This window comes from Triticum aestivum, chromosome 7A (assembly GCF_018294505.1).
Source record: "Triticum aestivum cultivar Chinese Spring chromosome 7A, IWGSC CS RefSeq v2.1, whole genome shotgun sequence".
Lineage (NCBI taxonomy): Eukaryota > Viridiplantae > Streptophyta > Magnoliopsida > Poales > Poaceae > Triticum > Triticum aestivum.
In genome coordinates, this window is record NC_057812.1 from 7,374,551 (window position 1) to 7,381,760 (window position 7,210).

The window sequence follows — 7,210 nt, forward strand, 5'->3', positions numbered from 1 at the left end:
GCCTACGGCTCCGGGATGTAGGCGGCCATGGCGATCTCGCGCCTGCGCATCCTCCCCCTCCCCTCCTCGTCGTCGTTCTTCTCCGCGCCCTCGCCTCCCCCCCACGCAAGCCGCCGCGAGAGGCGGCCTCGATCCCTCGCCAGGTTCCGCTCTCTCCCTCCCTCTCTGGATTCCATTTCCTGGGGCCTCGACCCCCGCGCGCGCGCCCGCCCCGCCGTCGCTTCCCCGTCCCGCGGCTCCATCCCGTGGCCCGTCGCCGGCAAGCCGCCGGCTGCGAGGAAGAAGGCAGGCGCGGCGCTCGGCACACCACTGGTTCGGGGCTCCTGATCTGCTTTCTGTTTTAAAAAAATTTCCCGGTGCTGGGTTCAGGATTTTTACAGTTACTGTTGGAGGCGGGTTGATAGGATTTGGATCTGCGCGAACGGGAGTTTTAGGGAGGGAGGGAGGGAGCAGATTCAGGAATCCGCATGATTGATTAGCTGATGGTCAGGGTAGGAGAAGTAGGACGATTAGCGGAATGGTATCGAGGCCGCCCCTGTAGCTAGATCTCGTCGCCTGGGGAGAGGAGGCGCGGTTGGATCGCTCCGCTGCCTTGGCCCTGGAGAACTGCCTTCGCTTGGGGATGCGAGATGAAGGCAGCTGGGCTGCTTGATTCAAGTCAAATTAGCACGGGGCTGATTCTGAATTCCTAATAGCTACAGTACTACAGACAGCCATATATTCAGGCTATGGTTCAGAGTCTGCATTGCATGAAGAGAACTGAATGATGGTAGTTCAGTACAAACCAAGCAGGCTGTTAATCCCAACAACAGAATTTACAACAAGAAGCTTGAGTGATGTATTTCCTGAATGCCTTGGTATTTTTCAGTTAGTTCTAGAGGGATCAGTTGCTAGTTTGTAGCATTAGAGAATTGTGAAGCGAAGGACGGAAATCATGGATTAAGAATAGAAGATGGTATTGAGTATTGCACAATTAATATAACCGTGGTATATAATCGTCGACCATCATTCAGTTCTAAAGAAGTTCAGTAAATGTGTACGTCCCATTCTGTAAATACAATATTTTACAAACAATTTAGATACAACAACCTGATCTTTGTTTTCCTTTTCACAAGAAGCTATTTTTGGCTTACATGAAGGGATGCATGCTGTTCATCTTGCAGGTATGACTCATCCTCGCATTCTTACTTCGCCTTTGTTTCCTTCAGCTTCTTGATCCTGAAATTTTAAGATAAATTGGAAGTACTCAGTATCATGTTCTTAAGCAAAGCTACTGTTTTTTGGTTGAATTATAGTGTTTTCTCTGACCTATGTATAGTGTCAATAAAAATCTAAATTACAAGATGGAGATACATTTTTTGGTGGCATCTTACATCACAGTAATTTACAACCAAGATAGGCCTACAATGTCTTTTTGATAGCAACGATAATGCATAGCTGCAGATTTTGTCGAATACACATATGTATTTTGTATGCATGACAAATACTGGGGTAAAATAGAATAACAAGTAAATCATTTATTTTGTCTTCATATTTACTTGAAGGACTGCATGTTCTTCATCTTTGTATGCACCATGTATTTGCTTGTAAGCTTCAGTAGTGTCATCTATCTAGTCTGATTTATACACTACATTCCTAAGCTGAAATATTTTTTGTAACTGAAATATATAGTTTGAGTTTCATTCAGTTATTTTTCACTTTTTAACTGAATATCTTTTTGTAACTGAAATATACCTGCACTTACAATGCCTTACTCATAGGGTTTCTTTGTAACTGAAATATAAGCTCTGTCCAGTAAGCATTTCTTCACCCTTGGGCAACTTTGCACAAATGGACTGTGTATTACACTCCAAGTGCTTCTTTTTGTTATGGATAGTTCGGTCTATGAACCATGTGATCAATGTTTGATTTCATACTGCTGTATCGTTGTCCTTTGCTGCATTTGATGGACTTGTAAACTATCTCTGCAGCACAAAATTTGACCATGGAGATGACTAACATGGCTTCTCTGTCTTATGCTCTATTTGTCAGTGAAAAATCTTGCACCTTGACCGACAGAATTAAGAGGGACTAGAATGGGGAAGGACCTCTGCTATATCACGATGGAACTGGTTACTTGAATGTGAATGGCCAACTCCATGCCAGCTATCTTTTAATCTTACTATGCTTTTGCATTATCTTCTTCAGTGAGAAGTTGTTATATGCTAGAAGACTAGCTTCAAACTCAATTTAGAACAGACCTAAATGCATTCTTTGTCCAGTAGTTAATTTGGACATGCCACTTTCTGGCTTGCTCATAAATATCTTGGCTGTTTTGACCCTCAAGCCGTCCATTAGTCCTATGCTGCTGTACCAGTGCACCTGATTTTTATTCTACCAGTTAATTCAAAAATGCCTCTAGATATGTGCTTCATCCACTTACTGCATATGATATCTCCCTATATTTTCCTGAACCATTTAACTGATTTTTGTTGTAGTCCAAAATTATATGTTTATGTTTATTGCCTTTTTTAGTGTTGATATTTGAAAGGGAACAAGGCAACGTGTTGCACTCTTGCTTTTGTTAGAGCACTATCTTTTATTGTTAACCATGCTATGGTCCAAACTCCTCTTTATTCTGCTCATATGATATTGCTCATCTTTTGTTTTCTGTCCTGATGCCTCCTGTATTTAGAGTAGAAATATTCTTAATTTAGTGTTTCTTGAACATGGCCAGGGCAATGGATAAAATCTACTTTGGAGAGTTGACAGAGGGAGCACATGCTAAGTTGACTTTTTCCTATGGATTTGCTTATCGTGAAGATGCTTGCAAGGATGCAAAGGGAGCAGATCATTTGGAGAGATGCCACTGTTTGGTGTTTTTATACATTTTGGTTTGCTTGTAACTGTGTTTGCACTAGCTGGGAGTAAGTGACTTGGCAAGAAGTGTAGGTGTTTTAATTGAAGGCCTGAAAACCATGACAATTTTGTATGCTGTTACAGTATGTGCTCTAATGTCGCTGGTTTATTATAAATCTTGGATTAGTAATGGTGTGTAATGCTGCTGGTTTATTGCAAATATGTGTTTGTTTTAGTTGTTGGAATTGTATGCATAGAATGGAATTGGTGGCTTTTATTTTTTCTAATTCCTAATTAGTTAGTAGTAGCATGGGAAAAACCAAACGCGCTACTACTTCGTTAATAGTAGCGTGGGTTTGAAACCGGGCTACTACTAACTTTTTAGTAGTAGCGTGGGGAAAAACCTGCCGCGCTACTACTAGTTCATTACTAGTAGCGTGGGTTTGCACGTGCGCTATTACTAAAATGTTAGTAGTAGCGTGGGTTTACCCGCGCTACTACTAACTATTAGCTGTAGCGCGATATTAGTAGTGCGGGTACCCGCGCTGCTAGTAGCCATTTTACCCGCGCTGCTAGTATTCTTTTTTCTAGTAGTGCATGGACTATATCATACCAGCATGGTGCATAAAATAAAAGTGAAAACTAAATGCAAAAGACGCTTCAAGATTTGCACATATCGCATGAACGAAACGAATCCGAAAACATACCGATACTTGTTGAAAAAAGATGGGATGCCTTCCGGGGTATCCCCAAACTTAGACGCTTGAGTCTCCTTGAATATTTACTTGGGGTGCCTTGGCCATCCCCAAGCTTGAGCTCTTGCCTCACCTCCTTTTCCTCATATCGAGACCTCCTCGATCCTCGAACACTTCATCCACACAAAACTCAACAGAAAGTTCGGTAAGATCCGTTAGTATAATAAAGCAAATCACTACTCTAAGTACTGCTGCAAACCAATTCATATTTTGTTTTTGCATTGTAGCTACTGTAATATAACTTTTTCATGGCTTAATCCACTGATAGAAATTGATAGTTTCATCAAAACAAGCAAACTATGCATCAAAAATAGAATCTGTCTTAAACAGGACAGTCTGTAGTAATCTGAACATTCACCATACTTATGGTACTCCAAATTTTCTGAAAAAATAGGAAAAATAAATAATTTGTATAGCAAGACAGTGCAAAAAGTTTCAGAACCGTTTGACGTTCCAGTAAAAAATGTAAAATCACGCACTACAGCCAAAGTTTCTGTCTTGCACCGCACAAACCAACAAGCAATGTAAACATCCTAAAGGCAAATCTTGGCACATTATTTTTATTTTTAAACTTTATAAAAGCACACAACAGAAATAAAATGACTCTCTAAAACTTCCGGTTGTCTCCCTGGCAGCGCTTTCTTTAAAGCCATTAAGCTAGGCATATAGTGCTCAAGTAATGGATCCACCCGGATCCCAAGGTATATCAAAGCCAATTTTAATTAACAATGATTTGTGATTTAGTAGTGAGCACAAAGTAACATATATCATGCAACAACGAAGTCTAACTCTCTTCCTATGCATCGGCATGTCATAAAAGAACAATTCATGCACACATAGTAAAGGCCAATGCATAGTATAAACAGTTTCTTGCAATTTTATCATATTGAAAACATGGAGAGGCGGAGATGTAGTTCCTCTCTCATAATAATTGCAAGTAGGAGCAGCAACCACATGCATATTCTTAATAAGTGCATACTTCTCCGATATAGTGTAGTCGGGAGAATTCAAAAAGATAATAGGACTATCATGCGTGGGGTGCAATAGCAACAATTTCATGTTTAACATAAGGAACTATAGCAAGTTCATCTCCATAAGCATAATTCATATTGACATCTTGGCCACAAGCATAGCAAGTATCATCAAAAAGGAATATTTCAAAAGAATCAACGGGATCATAACAATCATCATAGCAACCATCCTTCGGTAAGAACGAAGGGAAATTAAACAATGTATAAGTTGAAGAGTTACTCTCATTAGAAGGTGGGCACGGGTAGCTAATCCGATCTTCCTCCTTTTGTTCTTCGCTCTCCTCATCATCTTTTTCATCCAATGAGCCCACAGTTTCATCAATTCCTTCTTCCATAGACTCCTGCAAGATATTAGTCTCTTCTTGGACAGCGGAGGAGTCCTCAATATATGGTTTAACATAGGCATTAGAAGCACAATTATTATAACAATATTTAAGTATGGCAAAATTTTCAGATTTGTAAAGAGTAGCATCATATGTTTCAATCAAAGAAGCAATTTCATAAGCACCCTTAAAAGCAACAAATTATTCAATTTGTTGAACATCATAGTAATTATAAACATCCTTAGCATACGAAGATACGATTCCATTATCACTAAACTCACATTGGTAGGGAAGGTGTTTCTTAGGGTCTTCAGAACAACAAGTAAAATTATATATTTCACATAAATTCCAAGTATAGCATTGCAAACGATGAATTTGATCCAGTAAAAGTTTCCCTTTTTCAGATATGCGGTGTCGCACATAACAAGCATGCTCATCTAGAGATTTGCCCTCAACTGTTGGGGTTTCAGCACGAGCACATAAGGATCGAAGATGATCCAAGTAAAAAGCTTCAGGAGTGTGATAGATTTCGAGTGGTTCTTCAACCATTGGTGTAGTAGGTACAACTAATTTTTTTGGTATTTTACGTTTCCTACCCATAACTAAAGATAGAAAACAAGAGCACAAAATAAAAACTACTTAGTGATAAAGCAAACAACCACACACGAGAATATTCACCCCACGCTATAACTCCCCGGCAATGGCGCCAGAAAAAGGTCTTGATAACCCACAAGTATAGGGGATCAATTGTAGCCTCTTTCAATAAGTAAGAGTGTCGAACCCAACGAGGAGCTAAAGGTAGAACAAATATTCCTCTTGAATGAAGGGCGCGTGTCCATGGCGTCAATGGCCACGCGCGTCCACGAACTTTTTTGAAAAATATGATTTTTTTTAAACGGGGAGATTTTTTGAAATCTCTGATTTTTTTTCCAAAACACAAATAATTTTTAAATATGCATTTTTAGAAAAAGAAAATCAAATATTTTTTGGAAATATGAAACAACTTTCTAAAATGCGGACATTTAAAAAATGATTTTTTTAGTTCCAAACATTTTTGAAGATTTTAACAATTTGTAAAGAAAGAAAAAAGGGAAGAAACAAGGGAAAAGGAAATAAAAGTAAAAATAAAAAAGGAAATCCGAAAAAATTTAAAAATAAAACATGTTTAGAACGTTCCTAAAATTTAATTTAATTTTTGAATTTTTGGAAAATTTAGTTATTTTGCATAGTGGATGGCGGTTTGCCGAGGAATGGGCAAAGGGGGGCTGCTTCCACGGTGTGTAGGGATCACCAAGGGCATTTTCTTGGCTCTTCTGCTATGTTTTTTTCTCACATAACAGATCCTGGGACGCTGGAAGCATTTGCATGTCGCGAAGCAGTGAACCGTGTTGTTATTTCATGTGACTGCAAACCAGTAATCTCGGAGATCAAAGAAGGAACTGAAGGCATCTATGGGACAATTATCAAAGAAAATGTTGCCGGAGCTATGTAATTTTATTTTTGAAAGTATAGTTTTGAACAAAGATGCCCACAATTTAGTTAAGATTTCTAGCTCTTTAGAGGCAGGTCGCCACTTGTGGCTGGGAGTACCTCATGACCCTATCATTTTTCGTGTAAACCTTGTGATTGATTAATAATAAGGGTTTACCACTCAAAAAAATCATATAGGGAATTCCATTTATCACCATCAAGAAAAGTGAAAGTAAGCTATGCAAAGGGTTATCTTTAGCTATTTTAATTTTTTTTAGGCACTGTTATCTTTTGCTAGTGATTTCAGAAATTTTCTCACTTAAAAAGAGACACATGCGATGCGCGCCTCTCCCTTCAAGAGGAGTAGTACTAGGGGTGGCATTGTCGTCCCGGAGGCGAGCAGCGCCCGACGATTTCTTCTCTTCGAGTCAGAAGCCAAAGGAGATCACGCTAGGGTCCCCCAAAAGCCAGTGGAAGAAAGATATGGCAGAGTGCCAGAAGCGGTGCTGGCGGACCCCCTGGTCCAACTGGCTATCGCGGCCATGAGCGCTATACGGCTGGATACAGAGAAGGTTGGGGCCGACGCCAAAACCCTGGCGACTGTGCGTGTTCCATCGATGGCAAATGGTCAGGCCAGGTCTGGGATCGACAACGACAAAACCCCTCCTGGCCAGGCTTCAGCGATCACACCTGTGTGGTCCCTGTTGGTGTCCCCCCGGCTGCAATTGTGATGAACAAGGGGTCTACAGAAGCACACAAGGTAGCGGCTGGTGACACTGCTATGGTGGGGGAT

General features: G+C 40.3%; 1 long non-coding RNA gene across 1 annotated transcript; it reads left to right on the forward strand.

The window, feature by feature from the left end:
* The first annotated feature begins 197 nt into the window (after window positions 1–197).
* On the forward strand, window positions 198–3,073 carry LOC123151088 (uncharacterized). The gene is made up of 2 exons (XR_006475488.1): window positions 198–2,122; window positions 2,717–3,073. It is a non-coding gene; the product is annotated as an uncharacterized lncRNA (long non-coding RNA).
* The last annotated feature ends 4,137 nt before the right edge of the window (window positions 3,074–7,210 follow it).